At 33.2% G+C, this 20,310-nt stretch overlaps 1 protein-coding gene across 5 annotated transcripts in view; it reads right to left on the bottom strand.

The window, feature by feature from the left end:
* LOC123016029 (polypyrimidine tract-binding protein 1) overlaps positions 1–20,310 on the bottom strand; it is a 155,676-nt gene that overhangs the window by 84,795 nt on the left and 50,571 nt on the right. Inside the window, exon 1 of one of the 5 annotated variants that reach the window (XM_044416208.1) lies at positions 6,879–6,967. The exons of the other annotated variants lie outside the window; for them this stretch is intronic. The gene's annotated coding sequence lies outside the window, so the exon portion shown is untranslated. Of the gene's footprint in view, positions 1–6,878; positions 6,968–20,310 lie in introns of those variants that run through there. 5 annotated transcript variants of the gene reach the window in all.

The raw sequence follows: 20,310 nt of genomic DNA, 5'->3' as shown, positions 1-20,310 counted from the left end.
AACAAAACAAAATTTCGTTCTGAAATTACGATAACATTTTTTATTTTTTTTTTTTATTTAGATTAATTATTATTTTCCGGAGGCAAATAATTAAAAATAAAACCGCTTGGTTCCATACTTTATATTCACCCTGTATGTAAAATGTTCCGGGGAATCGATTGGCGTCAAGAAAACTGCAAGATTCCTAATAGTTTTGAAGTTATAAGCAAATTTATATTTTTGACTTTATCAGAAATTTTCGCGATAACTATTTATCGTAGAGCTCTGATCTTTTTTATACAGGCTGTATTATGAAAAACGCCCCAAGCCATAACTCCATTATTTTTAAAGTTATGACAATACTTCTTACAACAAAGTTGAAAATTTTTTGTCATCTATCGTTTAGGGTAGATGCTAAATTAATGCTGTTTTCTGTTTCACCGGAAATCACATCAACTTTTTTTTTTTCATGGAATCACTTTTGGATTCTTTGTTTAATTGTCTTTTATCAAGTGTTAGTACCATATGCCTAAAACTAACCGTTCGTGAGATATTCACCAAATAATGTATTTATTAAAGTAGGCAGTGGAAAACAATAATATCTAGCAATGTTGACAAATATTATTCCTTTGCATTTTCTCTTACTGTTTTTATACTTTTTAATGTTAATCATGGATGATAATGTGTTAACAGACATATTTTGAATAAAATAAAAATTGTGGGAGAGTACTACGCTTTTACACTGGGTGATTTCTGATGAGAGACTTTCCAAATCGTCGAAACTTTAAGCGACTTAAAGAAAATTTGAGGATGTTTTTGGATTTTAGAAAACTCAAATTAAAACATCTCCAATTTCAAAGAGATACAGAATTAGATAGGTATTGAAGAAAATGCAAGAACATGAATTCAAGAAATTGCAAGTAACGTTGGCTTATCGCATGCAATTGTTCTAATTTGGGTTTTCTAAAAACCCCAAACATCCTCAAATTTTCTTCAGGTCGACGAATTGGAACTTCTCTTATTGGAAATCGCCCAGTGTAAAGGCGATGTGGTCTCCAACTATTTTTATAGCTTTCAAAATATTCTTGAATCATGTCTGTTAACACATTATCACCAGAACACCAAAAAGTATAAAAATAGCAAGAGAAAAAGCAAAGTAATAATATTTGTCAACATTACTTAATATTATTGTTTTCCACTGCCTACTTTAATAATTTTTTTTTCACGAACGGTTAGTTTTAGGCATATGCTACTAAAACTTATTAAAAGACAATTAAACAAAGAATCCAAAAGTGGTAAAATATACAGGGTGTTCCATTAAAAAAAATAAAGTTGATATCATTTCCAGTGAAACAGAAAACAGCATTAATTTAGCATCTATCCCAAACGTTAGATGACAAAAAATGTTCAACTTTGTTCTAAGAAGTATTGTCATAACTTTAAAAATAATGGAGTTATGGCTTAGGGCGTTTTTCATAATACAGCCTGTATATGATAGAAAATTAAATTTTCTTTCCAACGGTACAAAATATAATAGGTTATCTACAATAAGTCCGGAGTTATTGGCAATAGACCGCTCCGGGTTCCAAAAATCGACCAAAATCTCGACAAAAATAAAAAAATTTAACCTTAAAATTCTTCCAAATAACGTTTTTTTACATTTCTAGAGGTCTTAAAGACTCAAAAAAGTGCATAAAACGTTATTGGGTCAAGTTTAAAAAATTACGAGTTTTTTGAGTTTTTCAAGGTTAGCGGTAGTAAAATCGTAAAAATAGTCAATTTACTAAAAATCGTAAAAACGGTTGAAATATGGTTTTCTAGATGTAAAATTAGGCGCTGAACACGATACAACAAGTTAAAATACTCTACGATGTGTGAACAAATTTAAAATGACCTGTACCCGGAACCATTGCCCTGAAAGACATCCTGTTTGCGTCATTAGATAGATAATTTAAAGTACATTTTAATGGTTTTCAGCTTTTTGTTCTAAGTCAAATAGTTTCGTAGAAAAACGCYTTTAAAGTTTAACAATTTTTAAAATTTTTACTTTTTAAACACCGATTACGATATCAAAATTCTAAAAATTTTAGAACTTGTGTCTTCGAAGTGTTTGTTTTTAGTTTGCGATGAAAGAAAAACTATTACTACATCGCGATTTTCGCTTCCTTCCGCATTAGTTCTGATCACCGAGGTTCTACTGTAGTTCCCTGTTATAAAACCGTAGACAATCGTCCATAACTTCAACGCCTACGTGCTTATGCAACACACGCGTTCCACGTCCGCCTTCGCATCGCTTTTCGTCCATCGATGGAAAATTCCCAAGTCATCGTCAAAAAGTAAAAGTACCATAACAAAACCAGAAACCCATCAACGAATCCTTCACTTCGTCAGGCATGCAGACGAGGCCGTCGTGGTCAACGAGTAGTACGGATAGGGGGACAGCGGCGGAACCGGATCACGTGAACCAACAAGCAAGTTCAGGTGCAAACCTTGAACCTGAGATGGCTAAAGACACGTTTACACGCACGAAAAACATGGTGGGAGAGAACGTTGTTGAGCTTCCGGTAGGTGTACTGAACCTGAATGGGTAATTGCGTGGGTCACGTGAGAATTTACAACTCCGGAAATGGTATAAGGAGTTTGCCGTTTGGCTTTAGTCACATGTGTGGTCAGCGATCAAACGAAATCCCTTTTTCTCCATTCTAATTGAAAATAAATAGTTGAGGCTTTGTTTATCTCCGTTAAAATTTTATACGGGGCAACAAAAACGCACCGGCGATAAAAAAAAAACGATAAAAATCGCCGAATTAGAGCAAAAATAAATGATTGGGTCGGCGTATCGCGGACCGACTTCATAAACTGTTTATTTACGACCATAAATATTTACTTTGCCGACAAAAATTGCTTCATAATCGAAAACCCTTTGGTGCATCGACGGCGTAAAAATAACCCCATTTCCACCGACTCGTTACCACCTCGAGAGATTTATTCACGAATGAAAGGACGAAGAAGAAAAAAATTGAAAATGTGGGTACTCGACGAGAAATCAATCATATTTCACATGCGAAATCTCCACACAAGGATTAAATTACAAGGGAAGCCGAAGTGGGTCCTTTGAAAACTCCGGAGTTCGGTATTGATGTCATATATGGCGCTTGAATATCACCCAATAAACTCTTTAGTGGATAAGAAAAACTCAGTGGCGGCTCGTCCCCAAGGAAAGCAAATAGTAAATCCATTTATGAATTCATTGAATGCAAACAAGCGACAATGATCATTCACTCGGCCATAATCGGATCATATTGATTGAATAACCCGGAATAATTAATTTCGCCAAACGAACCACCATTTTGTCAACACATGCATCATCCCGGAAAATCCCGGAAGAATTCATAGATACGTCCGAAACTGACGGCAAATCTAATATTTAGCTTTCTTACTCCGGATGAAATATGTTTGCCGGAAAATATACGGTGTTTACACAGACGACGATCGCGTTCCGGGCATTATTTCCCCTCGAAGCCGCTTTTTCCCACTCAAAACGCCTTTATTATCCGAAATAAAGACGAAGACGGTGACGTCACACGACGCCGACTGCATAAATTCAAAGACGTTTCCGTGACCGAGAGAGAATATATATATTCAGCATTCAACTGGTGTCGTCTCTGATTCACTCAACGACGATAAACTTCCACGAAATGACAACGTTTTCGATCAAAATTATTTACGCGAAAATTTCGATTCAAACACTAGGAGGAGAAATGCTCTCGAAGCGACTAATCCGATGCATTTTTCATAGCCCGTAAAGCGTAAATATACGAAACACGGACGACATATCAAAAATGGCAAATATTTTCAACGGCCGGAAACGAAAACAGCTCACCGTAATAATTCATCTTTTTCCTTTTAAAAGATTTCGATACGATAACGGCGTTCCGGGAGCGATAAAAGCCAGAGATATGGACGACTTCCGGATCTCAGGACCGGAAAACAACCGACGCGGCAGACTTGTTGCCCCTTTCGACGAAAAGACGATTCCTCAATCGAAAATCAAATTATTTCTTTTATAAATTGACCAATCACAAATAATTCATTACCGATTTTAAAATAAAATATCAGAAAAATTTACCTTCTATTGTAAAATTAAACCTAAAACAAAAAGCTGATACAGCCTAAATCAACTTAGTAAAAGTAAGATTAAAAAGCCAACTAAAAAAACTTGAAAAAAGAAATTGATATATCGAAAACAAAAGCGTAAAAAAAGAACTTGAAACAAAGCAAAACGTCATATGTCAAATACAACCTAACACATTTAAACATTTTAAAATTTAGAATTTTGTGACAGTAAAAAAAGCAATGTACTTAATATAAATAACACCTAAAACAAAACGCAGATTATAACAGTATAAAGCAAGAAATTAAAAACCTGGATCAAAAAAAGCAAAGCCTAAAATATAATTAAAAAAAAAACTAAAACCTGAAACATAAAATAGTAAAAATGCCGATACATAAGTTAAAAATTTTGCATTAATATTTTCCACACATCGCGTTGAAAAAAAACCCAAGCCTAAAACAGAATTTAAACAAAACCTGAAACACGAACGGCAAAAAGTCAAAGCATACCATCTTTACTTAAATTATGCAACAAAGTTAAAAGATGTTGCATTGCGCCTTCAAAAAGAAACAGTAAAACCTAAGCCTAAAACAACTGAAAATAAATCAACCTGAAACACTACAGAGTAGCATAAAAGTCGATGCATGATCGTATTAAGTTTAAAGTTAAAAATTTTGCCTTGAACAAAAAAACAGTAAAACCAAAAAATTTAAAAAAACCTAAAACCTTAAACACAGAGTGGCAAAAAAGTCGATGCAAGAGCATCTTAACATTTACGACAAAGTTAAAAATCTTGCAGTAAAAATTGCGTCTAAAAAAACAGTGACACCAAAGTCTAAAACAGAATTTAAAAAGAAAACTTAAAACCTGAAACAATGGCAAACAGTAAAACCTAAGCCTAAAACAACTGAAAAAAAATCAACCTGAAACACTACAGAGTAGTGCATGATCATCTTAATTTAAATTGTTCCTCAAAGTTAAATTTTGCATTAATATTTTTGACACATCTCCTTGAAAAAAGACTAGAAAAACCAAAGCTTCAAACAGAATATAAAAAAACTAAAACCTGAAACACAGAGAGACAAAAAAAGTCGATGCATAAGCATCTTTACTTAAAATTTGAATCAAAGTTAGAAATTTTGCCTTAATACTTCCGACATATCATCGCCTTGAAAAAAAAACAGTAAAACCAAAGCCTAAAACAAAATTTGAACAAAACCTAAAACCTTAAACACAGTGGCATAAATTCTATGCATAATCATCTTTACTTAAATTAGGAGTCAAAGTTAAAAATTTTGAATTGATATTTTGAATATATTCCCTTGAAAAAAAAAAAACAGAAAAACCAAAACCTAAAACAAAACTTAATAAAACGTAAAACCTTAAACAAAGAGAGGCAAAAAAGTCGATGCATGAGCATCTTAAAATTTATGACAAAGTTAAAAATTTTGCAGTGAAAATTGCGTTTAAAAAAAACAGTGAAACCAAAATCTAAAACAGAATTTAAAATAACAACCTAAAACCTGAAACACAGTGGCAAAAATTCTATGAATACTCACTCATCGTTACTTAAATTAAGCGTCAAAGTTAAAAATTTTGCATTGATACTTTAGACATATCATCGCCTTGAAAAAAAACAGTAAAACCAAAGCCTACAACAAAATTTAAACAAAACCTAAAACCTGAAACACAGTAGCAAAAAAGTCGATGCATGAGCATCTTAAAATTTGTGTCAAAGTTGAAAATTTTGCATTGATATTTTGAACATATCGCCTTGAAAAAAAGCTTAAAACAGAATATGAAAAAAAAAACTAAAACCTGAAACAAAGAGAGGCAAAAAAGTTGATGAATGACATATTACTTAAAATTTAAGTCAAAGTTAAGAATTTTGCATTGATACTTTCGACATGAAAAAATAAACAGTAAAACCAAATTTGAAAAAACCTAGACATGAAACACAGTGGCAAAAAGACTATACATGATCATCTTTACTTAAATTAGTCGTCAAAGTTAAATTTTGCATTGACATTTTCGCCTTGAAAGAACAAAATCCGTGCTTTTAGCACCTGTTGCGACATTATTCAAACCTCGTCACATCCTCGCGAATTGATTTATTTAACAACCGTCTATTAGCTACCGTCGCTTCACACATGCGTCAAAGAAAAACCGTAAAATTCTCCATTCTCCCCATTTTACGTTCTTGTGGAAAGATCGTTAACCTCATCTAACAAACGATGAACTAACGACCGTAATAACGTCTCTCGTATAGAGAGAGAACCAGTTCCTTCATTCCTTCAGCGGTCAGGTTGACGGCCAAAGCCGCGTTCACACACCACAAAATATTACATCGTTTAACGTTACGTAACGGCGATACCGAGAGTGGTTCAAGCCCGAAAAGGAGAGTGTTCCACAAATCCGAATAGTCGGTGTGGCAGATCGACTGTGAAACACCTGAGGAGAGTTAGCCTAGATCAGGAACCGCGCGCTGTCGAAAAATAAACTTCAAGAAAAGCTTGGCTTTTAACAAGGGTCGATAACACGGAAAGTAAATGCTAAACACGACCCGAGGATGAAGTTGAGAAAAGAAAACAAGACTCGAAGAATCCGGTCGTGGAGAAAAACGCGAGATCGCTTCATACAGAGTAGTCAAAGAAAATTAAACCTAGATGAACATAAAATGAAATATGCATTATGATTGTTGACAAGAACGTAACAAAACGAGACCTGGGACTGCCTTCCATAATACCACCCTAATAAAACCGAATAAATAAATTAATTTTCTTACATTGTTGCGAATATCGGCGTTCCGAGCGTCCCAAAAGCTTCTCCGACCTCGACAAGCACTCGCAGGAAACTACTGAACCAACACCAACTAGCGTTGATTTAAGCGACCGGACTAGTAACAATATTATGCTAATGTTAGCCGGTCGCAAATTGCAAAAGAGGGAAAAAAATCTGGTGGATGCGCCGGGTTGAAACATATTTTATATTTTGATTTCGACCCCGCGGTTCGGACGCTGATTTATTTTCGACAATAAAGCCCCAGAAATTCCTATTAAAAGTAAATAATGGACCCCCAGTGATGTAAATAACTCAATCCTTATTACGGGGGCTTCCGAAATCCGTACGGATCGATTAATTTAAATCTATTATATTAATAGGGCACGTACGTGCTGATGCTGGAAGTGATTTATTTTTAGGCAACGAATTCGGGGTAACAACGTTATTAAGACGTTGAGAGGGAATGTTTACGTTCTGTGTGGGCTATTTTTAAGAGTGCTGTTGAGAGAAGTTGGCGAAAGGAAATCTTACTAAATTTCTCGTAAAGCATTTAAATAATCATTTTTTTAGATACATTTTGGTAACAAATAATAAGAAAAGTCTCATTAGGATGCAATGGTATTACAGAAGTAAAATAAACAATAACAAAAAAGAAGGCAAAAAGCTCGGTAAAACACTTTTTACTGACGAAAAAAAAGCCAGGAAAACGGAAATTGCTTAATATATCAAAGCAATAATATTATTTTAGCCAATTAAAAATAATAGGACTAAATTACAAAACCTAAGACAAAAAGAAGCAACAAAAAATTCAATCAAATAAAACACAACAAAACGATCTAAATAAAAACTGAAACAAAAAACACACACCTACATCAATCAGATTTTCAGCAAAAAAACTGAAAAAAAAACAACCTAAAACCTTATTTCTCAACTTATAATATGTAAAAAGTAAAAAAAAAAATAGAAAACAAAATTTGAAGTAAAACCTGAAACAAAGTCAAAACAAACTCTGCAACCAAAAACTAAAAATCTCTTAGTTATGTTGCAAGAGAAAACTTGCATTATAAGATAAATTTAAAACCTAAACAGTGAAACACAAGACACCCAAACTGACAAAAAAAATATTCTAAAGACTATTAAAACAGCGAACAAGAAAATTAAAACCGAAATTAAAAAAAAAAAACATGAAATAAACCTAGAACAAACCCTGAACTGAAAACTATAGTAAACAAAAAAGAAACAAATGCTAGATTAGACCTGGTACAAAAGGCCTAAACCAGACACGACCTACGAAATTTAAAATAAAATTTGTAAATAAACCTGAACAAATTCGAAACAGAGCCTGAAACAAGAAGCTAAGTAATTCTTAACCTTGCAAGAGAAAACAAGCATGATAATAAATTCAAAACCTACAACAACCTAAAACATAACAACAGTGACACCAAAACCTGAAACACAAACGTGTAAAAAATCGACTTAAAAAATGTTCAAAAAAACTATTAAAACGAACAAAAAAATTGAAATAAAGAGTAAAAAATATAACACAAAACCAAAACACACCACAAATCGAAAATAATAATAAACAAAAAAATCCTAGTACAAAAAGCGTAGACAAGAGTCGAGGTACTTAAAGCATAAATAAACCTAAATTGGTCAAGTTTTCGCCAATGACAACAGAAACGAAAAAAAAAAAAATACCTTAAATTGGGGTTACTTTGACAAAGTCTGAGAGGTTTTGTTAATGTAATTTTTTTATTTGTTGCAAGATTTTCTTGAAAAAATTAGCATCAGAATAATTGATCCTTCTGCTTTTACAAACTTAAAACATTGCCTCAAGGTCCTAGTTTTTCCAAAAAAATAATAATAATAATAAAAAATTGGTGTCAAAGAACTTCGAGGCTATTTTAAAAATCAAAGTTATGCTAGCCTGGAGAATACTTTGCCACCTTAGAACTAATAATATGTAATATACGATGTAAATAAACTTTGTTAAATTCAACACAAAACATGAAATATATATTTTATTAAAAGAAAATTAAATAAATCATTCTTCGGTATGTTATGGCTCCTATATAGAATAAAAATAAAATAAACATATTTTTGGTAGGTACATAAACTGAAAATGAAACAACATTAGTAGCCCTATAACATGTCAAAGTAACCCGAGAAGTCACCATTTTACGGTACGTCCTAAAACACTATCTCTCAACTTACAGAAAGTAAAACCTGAAACAAGAAGACAAAAATGTCTAAATTTTAAATCATAAAATAAACTTAAAACCTAAAATAACAGATTCACCAACGAAAACAAACTGAAATGAAACGTGGACAAAATCCACGTCAGAAAACTTCATCTAATATTTATATCACAAACCTGAAACAAAAAACTAGACTAAACCTGAAACAAGTTGGTTCTAAATAGCTAACAAACAATTCTCTTCTTATTTATTCTTTTTTCACTCAAACTCTGAAACAAAAAGCTAAAAAACTCTTTATGTTGCAAGAGAAAACTTGCATTATAAGATAAATTCAAAACCTAAAACAGTGAAACATAGACACCCAAACCGACAAAAAAAATTATTCTAAAAACTATTAAAACAGAGAACAAGAAAATTAAAACCGAAATATCTAATATTTTTATTACAAACGTGAAACAAAAAACTGGACTAAACCTGAAACAAGTTTGTTCTAAATAGCTAACAAACAATTCTCTTCTAATGTATTCTTTTTTCACTCAAAAAATAAAACTAATTCAGTATTTGTGTAAAATCGTATTGTTTGAAATTTGGATCATCCTGTATATCCTAGCCGATGAATTAATCCCGTCGACGGATTTACGGCCGACATCTGTTGGTTATGTATCACAACTGGCTCAAGCGTCCCGTTTCCGTCGTCTTCTCTCCCTAAGAAATTCGTTTCGTCTAATTCCGTTCTATATCACGGCCAAGTCGAAGCTGTTTAAGTACATCCTTCACGTAGTGGCGCATCCCCCGTGAGAATCCTCTCGTGTAAATATCATCGCGAACACGTAAAGCCCATCGCTAAAGATCGATCTTTCGGTTGCATTCCTTAGTATTTTTCTCTCTCATCTTCCTTAGACGCTGATCGTATTTCATCCCCATTTTCCAGATGATATCATACATTAGCATTTATAATGCATGAGCATCGCCCTTCTACGGCCGTTCCGCCGCCAGACTACATTCAATTAACCTAATGTAAATTCTGAGCCTTTGTCTGATGGTTTCGTAATTTATGCGCCGCAGTTTCCGACGCCTTACGACACATTTGTCAACGCGGACACCTGTTCGCCGCCCCCAAACATCCGCCGAAAAACCGGTTATTAATCGACGAGAAAAAACCGCCCCCGGAACGCGACCGCCGCCGTTGACACGCTCAAACGTCAACTGATACACACCAACAACAACCACCACCACCCTATGCTGCTGCTTCATTCACGACTCGACATTGTCGAGCCATTTAAAATAATTTCAGCGGTTACCACTGTAATTTGCAGTTGCTTTTGATCTCTCTACCTATTTGTTAATTAAAATACGGGGTAATTACATCCGGCTCGATTGTTTTAATTAGTTGTACTTTGGCGCCGTTGCTGATACTGCCGCCAACCGCCTGTTATTGCTGTATAATGTATCCGTTCATTTAAACGACGGGATAAGCCGGAAATGGACACCCCTGTGCACTTTTAACCCATACACCTAGACCGACATTTAATTAGAAAACGAATAACAGTAACCAACATAAATCAAACGAAAGAATACAAGGGTTGCTACCCCAAGCAGACCAAACTTTTCATAATCCGCTTCAGCCCTCCAACCACAAAAAGACAAAATGCCACGACCGGAAATTGCATTTGGACCAGTCGGAGGGTAAACCCAAATAAGAAATTTTCGAAACAAATCTGAACCAAAAACAAAAAACCTGTCACAACAACAAAACATCGACAATTTCTCAATGAAACCTAAAAAACCTAAAATCAAACTCATATTTACTCAAACTTGAGTCAAGTTCAACAAAGAGACTCTTTAAAAAGCCTAAACCAAAAACAAAAAACAAAAAAAAACTGAAACAACCACGAAACATTGACAATTTGTCAACCTAAAATCAAATTAAGATTTACCCAAACCTGAGTCAGACATTCGCAGACTGCATCCTAAACCCTTCTAAAAAACAAAACCAAAACATAAAATTCAAAAAACCTGAAACAACAACAAAACATTGACAATTTCTCAACAATACCTAAAGCAAACATAAATCGAACTGATATATTCTCAAACTTGAGTGATGTTCAACAGACGGAAATTCGTCGACTGTACCCTAAACTCTTTAAAAAACCTAAACCAAAAATAAAAAAATAAAAAACACAAACCTGAAACTAGAACGAAACATTGACAATTTGTCAACGAAACCTCAACTAACATTAAATCAAACTAATATTTACTCAGATTTGAGTCAAGTTCAATAGAGATGAATTTGTCGACTGTACCTTAAACTCTTCAAAAACCTTTAATCACGAAAAAACAAAACATTAAAAATTTGCGAAACCTTAAACAACCTAAAATCAAATTAAACTTGAGACAAGTTCAACCTGAGACAAGACAATCGTAGACTGTATTCTAAACTCCTCCAAAAAAACAAAACCAAAAACAAAAAATTAAAAAAAAAACTGGAACGACTGTACTCTAAATTCTTCTAAAAAACCTAAACCAAAAACAAAAAGTCAAAAAACCTGAAACAACAAAACATTGATAATTTCTCAACAAAAACTAAAGCAACCATAAATCGAACTGATATATTCTTAAACCTGAGTCAAGTTCAACAGACGGAGATTCGTCGACTGTACCCTAACCTCTTTAAAAAACCTAAACCAAAAACAAAAAATTAAAAAAAAAAACCTGAAACAAGAACGAAACATTGACAATTTGTCAACGAAACCTCACCTAACATTAAATCAAACTAATATTTACTCAAATTTGAGTCAAGTTCAATAGAGAGGAATTTGTCAACTGTACCTTAAACTCTTCAAAAAACCTTAATCAAAAACAAAAAACCTGAAACATTCACAATTTGTGAACGAAACCTTAAACAACCTAAAATCAAATTAAACTTGAGACAAGTTCAACCTGAGACAAGACAATCGTAGACAAGTATTCTAAACTCTTCTAAAAAACAAAACCAAAAACAAAAAAGTTTTAAAAACAAACGATAACAAAACATTCACAATTCCTCAACGAAATCTAAAATAATCTAAAATTAAATTAAGATTTACTTAAACTTGAGACAAAATTCGTAGACTGTACTCTAAATTCTTCTAAAAAATCTAAACCAAAAAAAAAAACTGAAACAATGAAATAATGACACTTTCTCAACGAAAACTTGAAACAACTTAAATCAAACTGATATTTGCTCAAACTTGAGACAAGTTTAACCTAAGACACAAATTCGTAGACTACCCTAAAGCCTAAACAAAAGGCAAAACATTTTGTCAATTGACAATTTCTCAACGAAACCTAGAACAACCTAAAATCGAACTGAGATTTACTCAAAAACTAAAACATCAAGCAAAGCCTGAAAAGCCCTAAAACAGGCTCTGCGATCACCAGCAAAATTCTAAAACACAAATCTTTGATTTTTTGTTAGAGAGAATTTTTTCGTCGCCTTTTCAGCGAGTTCATTGATGTTTTCAGTCGACGGCTCGTCGTTACTCAACATCTAATTATTCGTCGCGTTTTCTGGCAGACTTGTCGACGCTCTCCGTCTCTCTTTTAAATAGTTTTGATCTTTGAGGCAGCGCAAGGATCCGTAATTATAATCTCGAAGTTGATCCCAAGAGACCGGACTCGACGATAGGAGTTTAACGTTCGAGGTTAAGTAGTATAAGATGCGGTCGAGACGACTTTATGGGAATGGAATTCAAGGATATCGACGAGTTTACAGAGTGGCCGAGAAAAATTCAATTTGCAAGGATATGACGGCAATTAGAGGAAAAAGGTCAAGAAGCGACCACTAGAGATATAATTATGAAAAATAGCTTTTATGTTTTACTTTGATCACTCGAGTGGTTGAAGCTTTGTGTCTGAAATAACTCGGAGACGAAAATCCTCGACTTTCTCCATCTAATTGAACTCGTAGTTGACGGTCACTCGTCGAGTGATTGAATTGAAACAACTTTTTTTAAATTTCCCAATTTTTTGGCTTGGTTCCATTCAATTTCTGATGGTGTTGAGTCTGGAAGTTTCGCTTGATTTCGACAAACTGTAACATAGTAGTCTTTTAATTTTTTTGGATTTTTATTGTTCGAGATTTGTGCCAGAAGCCGACGAATTTGCGTGTTGACTTGGTTCATTTGTCGCAAAATACAAACAGATGGTTAATTCTCATGCAACGACTGTTCAAATAGTTGACGATTAGCGTTAAACTCGGCTTTGACTTTAACTCGAGGACGAGCCACGTTGAAAAATTAATCGTTTATTATAATTTGTTGGTTTTATAGCGACAGGAGAAGTTGGCCACGTTTCAAAGCACTCGTAACTAATGTGAGCTCCGGCAAATTTGTATAAAAGCATCAGGTAAGAGATTTTCGGATGATTAATGTGGAAATGTGCAAAACGTTTTCTTCTTGTTCACCTTTTACAGATGACGTCTAATTTATCTCAAAACAATTTTTTTTTATGTGTTATCGATACTGTTCTCTCTTTTTAATACAATTTCCGGACGAGCTTTATAAATATATACCCGGTCTGATAAAAACTGATTTATGTAAATTACGAGTTGGGTCGTAGCCAAGACGTCGATTTGCTGTGCGGAGATACTTTGGTTTATTTCCGTTTGAACGCGGATGGCTGATTAACCAAATTATACGGAATTACACGCGAATTGGCAGAATTATAGACGTTTTCATAGAAAGAGCCAATTGAAAAACTTAAAACAACCCAAATCTCAATTTCATCCTCAAAAATAGATCAAACACAAGCTTAATGACCAGTTCTGTTTCAGGTCTCGTCATAACAATTTTTAGTTTTTAGTGCTGTGTTACTAAAACTTTGCTTTCACTGTCGTTCTGTTTCAGAATTTACTTTAAATAAAATTCTATTCATGTTCGATAGCCATACCAAAACCTGAATCAGAATCAGAAAACCCAACCTAAAACGTAAATCAAAAAACCCAAATCTCAATCAATCAGATTAGGTTGTCTCCCTTATGTTCTAGGTTGCCTCTAGAATTTCTGTTTTAGACTTTGCCAAAATTCCAGTTTATCTACTTTAAGCTTTGTGTTTATTCTATCAGTTTTCGTTAAAATACAGAAATAGAATACGGTTGAGGAACAAAACCTATTTCAGAAAACTCTTTATGAAAATCAACTTTTAAAGTTTTATATTCCGTTTCAGGCTTTGTCATACCAATTTTTAGTTTTAGTGCGATATTGATAAAACTTTATTTTATCAATTTTCGATAAAATACAGAAATAGAATAAGGTTGAGGAACACCTATTTCAGAAACTCTCTAGAAAAATAACTTTTGAAGTTTTATATTCTGTTTCAGGTTTTGTTTTATTTGAGGTTTTAAATAAAATTCTATTCATGTTGGATAGCCATACCAAAACATGAACCAAAATCAGAAAATCCAACCTAAAACATAAATCAAAAAACTCAAATTTCAATTAATCAGGTTAGGTTATCTCCCTTATATTCTAGGTTGTCTCTAGAATTTCTGTTTTAGGCTTTGCCAAAATTGCCAGTTTATCTAATTTAAACGTTGTGTTTATTCTATCAGTTTTCGTTAAAATAAGGAAATAGAATACGGTTGAGGAACAAAACCTATTTCAGAAAACTTTTTATGAAAATCAACTTTTAAAGTTTTATATTCCGTTTCAGGCTTTGTCATACCAATTTTTAGTTTTGGTGCGATATTGATAAAACTTTGCTTTCAATGTCGTTCTGTTTTAGAGTTTGGTTTGAAATTCTATTCATATTCAACTGCTATACCAAAACCCTAAACTAGAATAAAAAACAACCTGAAACATAAATCAATAAACATTCACTTTAATCAATTTCTTAGTGAATCTGATAAACGCTTTTTCTAGGTTGTCTTCATTATGTTCTAAGTTGCTACTAAAATTTCTGTTTTAGGCTTTGCCCCAATTGTCAGTACATCTACTTTAAGTTTTGTGTTTTAGGTTGAGTTAGAACTAGAACAAAACCTAGTTCAAAAAGACTCTAAATAAAAATCAACTTTTAAAATTTTATGTTCTATTTCAGGTTGGTTATGAGTCTAATGTTTTTTTGTACTTTTTCAGGCTTCTGGTATTTTGTGCGGAGAAAGTAACCGTTTTAGGTTTCGACTGAAATTTTTTATTTCAGTTAATTACCCTTCTGTTTTAGGTTTGTTTTTATTATTTTAGACTGCTTCAGTTATGTCCCGTCCATAGCGACGTATACAATAATTTTTGAGCTTATTCTATTTCAGGTTTTCATGCATTCATTTAATTATAGTTCCGTGTTTAAAAAAACTACAACTTCTATTAAAATTTTCTGTTTTATTTCAGGGCAACGTAAAAGAATAAACTCTGATGATTTAGAGAGAAATTCGTCATAAACTTGTTGGAAATGAGCAGAAAAAATACATTTAACATTTATGAAGAGTAATGAAATGAATTAGGGAAGTCATAGCCTTGGGTCAAATGATTTCACTCCCGGCTAACCTTGGCTTTACACGATTCGTAACCGATGGAATGTTTACTGTATACAACCTAGGTTTCAATATCGCTATGTCGGGATTCAAATCACAGACTCTCTCCAATCGTGATAAGATTGAAAGAAAAACTAATTTCGCAATACTGAATTCAATTTAGCGTAACGACTCCTCCTCCCTCATCGCCAATTTTTCCTCCCCGTCACGCTCCAATCACCTCCAATTAAATCTAATTTAAAACCATGAGCTCAGATTCCATCTAACCATCCATTCTGTATGATTCTCACGTCCGATTCTCGGATCGGAATTGCATTCTCGTCGTCGTCGTCGTCGTCGTGTAAAAATAATCCTCAACGACAACGTTCTGTCAGAAAAACTTGATCGGCACGTTGCCAACCTTGCCACTTGTTGAATCCCCTACACGTTTGCTATTAGCCTTCCTGGTAATGTTTCGGTGGATAAGTGGATTGTCCGTCGTAACAACAACTTTATTGGATTTGAAAGCAATTGCCTGTGAATGAGGGCTGCACTTTCGTTGGGGAAGGGCCGCTCTTAGAATTAGTTTTACAAGACGAGGAGGCGTGCGAAATTAGATTGCTTTCGGACTTCTTATCCGATTTTACTCGGTTAACCTCTAATAAGGCATTCAAGACGTGTGCCGACTCGTTTAACTTACGATTTCGAATCTAGAACGCATCTGGAGACTGACTATTTTAAATCGGACGACGGTGATGACACTCAAACCAGACGAGTCTAACAAAAATTTATTTAGAGGGGCTTACAAAAGACCACTTTCGAATTACGACACGTGATGAGATCAAATTTCGAAACTGTCAAGGTCGGACACGATCTCGAAAGTAAACAAATCTTCAAATTAACATTGTCGACAGCGACTTTGTTGCATTTTATCTTCGTGCAAGGTGCAAGAAAGACTAATTGCACGATGGTCGTTAACCGATTTTATGCTTCCAATCGTTATAATGAAAACTTACTTCCTCCACGAAATGTCATCACAAAAATACGTTATTATTCATCAGAGTTCGACAAGTCTGATGAAAATATTCGTTATTCATGATTTCACAATGAAATGCTTCGAAATTAAATATTGAAGATGCGTTTACCGGTAGTGGAACGTGATTACGGTTACGGTCCTCGTATATAGACACCCTTTACCGCTAAATAAATTTTTTGGTGATGTTGCAAAAGCGTGACAGGAGGTTTCACATTCCTCATGTCCTCAGTTGCTACATACTCTAAAACGTTAGTTTTTAATCAAATATTATGTCACGTAGCATCATTTCGACAAGTGGTATTTGGAAACGTGGTTATGTCAGAGGCGACAATAAAGCAAAAAAAGTTGTAATTTTAAAATCACCAAAAAATTAATGGCCTTAAGTTTCAGGACATTATTCATCTAAGGTTGAAATCTCAACTCAATTTAATGTTTCCCAACTTTGTTTTAGTTTTCGTTTTGATTTTTTTAAGTTTTTTTTATAAATCGAAATTTTTAAATTTTTCCAAACTTCCGTCATTTTAAGTGTAAATTGATATTATTGTTTAATTGAAGTTTTAAACTCAATCATGTTTCTGGTTTAACGACCGTATAATTCATCCACACATTTTTTTTTGTTTTAAGTTTCATTCATATAATTTTTAATTTCTTATTTGCTGAAGTAATATGTATTACAATTTTTGTTTCAGGTTTATTAGGTTTTAACTTCATTATGTTTCAGGTTTTACATCCATATAATTCATCCACTACATTTATCTTTTGGGTTTCCATCATGTTTTTTAATTTAATATTTGCTGAAGCAATATTATCATTTTTGTTTCAGGTTTAGTAATAGGTTTAATTGAAGTTTTAAGTCGATTATGTTTCAGGTTTTACGTTTATATAATTCATCCCCTACGTTTTTTTGTTTATAATTTTTTTTATAAAGTACTTACCTAATATCACCGCCTCCTTAATCAAATGTATCAATATCCCGCCTGGGCATTTCGTAAAAAATGCATTGGAGCAGTGATTCCGATTTTTTCTTAGTTACGGGGGTTACTAAGGAAAAACTGAATAATTTTTAATTATTAACGAAAAATAACGCAATTAATAAATGCTGGGAAGGAAGGATACAACAAAACTAGATACGCCAGGGAGAATTGATATTATGAGATTGAACCCTTTAAGCTAAAAAACTGGATTTGTCAAAAAAATTTCCCCATATTAAAGCGCCAACGGGAATCACTTGAACTCAAAAAATGCCCAGGCGAGAAAAGGATTATTTCTATGGAGACGGCGATGCCTAATATACTCATTTTGTGTTTCAGGTCAAGTTTGGTTAAGGTTTCGTTTTAGGTTTAGTAAAATTTTTAACTCGATTATGTTTCAGGTTTTACGTCCCTACGAGTATAATTGTTTTAGATTTCATTTTTTTCTTCATTTATTATTTGTTAAAGTAATATTCCAATTCTGGTTTCAGGCTAGGTCGCTAAATATGGATACAACTAAATATTTTCAGAACGGTTTAGCAGAGTATGTTAAAATTTGGGAAACAGTTTACCTATTTTCTGGTTAAAGTGCAGACGGCAAAGAGCTAAACGATAGATAAAGACAATTCTAAGGCTAAAAAAATTTACATTTTTCAAAATTTAATAACTTCGATAATTAAAAAAAAAATAAGGTATGCATGTGTTATATCACAGAACTCAGAATAAAATGCTCTTCTTAAAAATATTAAATTTGACCCATCTTGACATTTAAAAAAAATCAAGTTAGCCTTGTATCTTCAGAACAAATGAAGATAGAAGTTTGATAAACATCTAAGGCGATAAAATTTAAATATTTTTAAGCATATACCAAATTTCAATAAGTTTTAATAAATAATTTTTATAATATTTAACTGTATCCATACTTTTTAGCGATCCTGGGTTTTCTTTCTAAGTTTTTGTCTGAATTCATTTAATGCATTGTTTTTTTAGGTTTTAGTTTCATATCCATTTGTTTTGAAATGTTAAATATTTCTAATTAGAACTTAAAAGAATTTGTTCTGATTCTTGAATGGATTATATTCTGTCGTGGAAACAAACTTTGTTGTTTTCTGTTTCTTGATTTAAGTGTACCAAATTAAATTTTTAAACTTTTTTAATATAGGTCAGCTTTGGTTTTATAAAAATTAAGTATTTAAAATAACAAAAAAAAAACTACAATTCCGGTAGTAAATTTATTAAATTAAATTCACTTTCACAAAATTCAAAGAAAATTAATTATCCATGATGAGTTTTGATGCCGATTCCAGGAAAACATAAACTTCGATAAAAAGGACCCTATTCCCAAATTGAATATTTGAGTAAAAACAATTTTCTGATTTGTCAGTTTCTAATAAAAAATTTAAGATATTTTTTCAACACAATTCGAACAATGCCGACACAAAACAAACGTCAATTCACTATAACAATAAGGTGTCATGTTACGACAGGAAAAATAAACACGCGTCAAACCCAATGGGAAAAAATGAAATAAAAGTGAAATTACCGAAAATTTATGACACCACCAATAAATTAACATTTTCGACAACACACACACACATGTATTCAAACAGTAGTCTATAACATATTTATAGGAGTCTATAAATGTCCCTCCTACTGACCCAATAGTTGAAAACAATAGCAATTTTTTTCAATTTCACGTTTTACGAGCTCTCGGAAATTCTGGACCACCCAAACGCAGGGTTGGTCCAGACCGACAAACTGTTGATCCTCGCTTCTTGTCCAATTTAGCTGATCCTTTGAACAAAAATCGTTACGTCATCATCGTAAATCGCAAAAATGGCCTCAGCTGCATCGTTAAATCGGTGTCATAATACACACACAACACACCACACAAGACTTGAAGGATCATCGGACGAAAATACATCGTGTAATTACGCGTTTTATTGGCTTCCAGAAGCTCTATTTTCATAATCATTTTGAATGGAGGAGAACGAGTGCGAGGCAAGACAGGAAATTAAAAGCGATAAAAATTTACAGTGTTATCAGTACACGCTGGGTGGTTTTTGTTCTTATCAGAGGTAACATTACACGTTCTATTTGAGATAAATGAGTCACACGAGTGTGCATTCAAAACCAGACGACGGTACCAGACAAAACAACATGTGAACAATGGAGGCACCTGTTGTAGATTCGAGGCAAAAATCGGTTTGTATTCAACACAAACTTGAGGGAAATGCAGCCAGATTTAGTTCAATTTTATGAATTAAATGTCTTTTGTTCACAACTCGAAAAGATAGAGAAGGAATTCAGGTCTGGTCTGGAAAAACCACCCCTGAAACACATTTTTCAGCAAAACTGTCCCAGTTTTCAGAAAGCTCGAAGCCGCTACTGAGCCACAATCTTAATTTCATTCCACAAAAATAATACACAAATAATAGTTCCTCACCTTGAATCGAAAAAAACCCATCCTTTTAAGTTCTACACACTTCGTATTAGGTTTAATAAAGTTTGAACTCGGGTTTCAGGTTTTACGTCCATATAATTCATCCACTACATTTTTCTCTCTAGGGTTTCAATCATATTTTTTTAATTTATTATTTGCTCAAGTAATACTATCATTTTTGTTTCAGGTTTAGTATTAGGTTTAATTGAAATTTTAACTCGATTATGTTTCAGGTTTTACGTTTATATAATTCATCCCCTAGGTTTTTTTGTTTATAATTTTTTTTATATAAAGTACTTACCTA

Source organism: Tribolium madens, unplaced genomic scaffold (genome assembly GCF_015345945.1).
Source record: "Tribolium madens isolate multiple individuals breed KSU strain unplaced genomic scaffold, Tmad_KSU_1.1 Scaffold_19;HRSCAF=116;Tcas5.2_LG9, whole genome shotgun sequence".
NCBI classification, from domain to species: domain Eukaryota; kingdom Metazoa; phylum Arthropoda; class Insecta; order Coleoptera; family Tenebrionidae; genus Tribolium; species Tribolium madens.
Note: the sequence above shows the minus strand (reverse complement) of the source record. Positions and strands in the feature narration are given on the sequence as shown.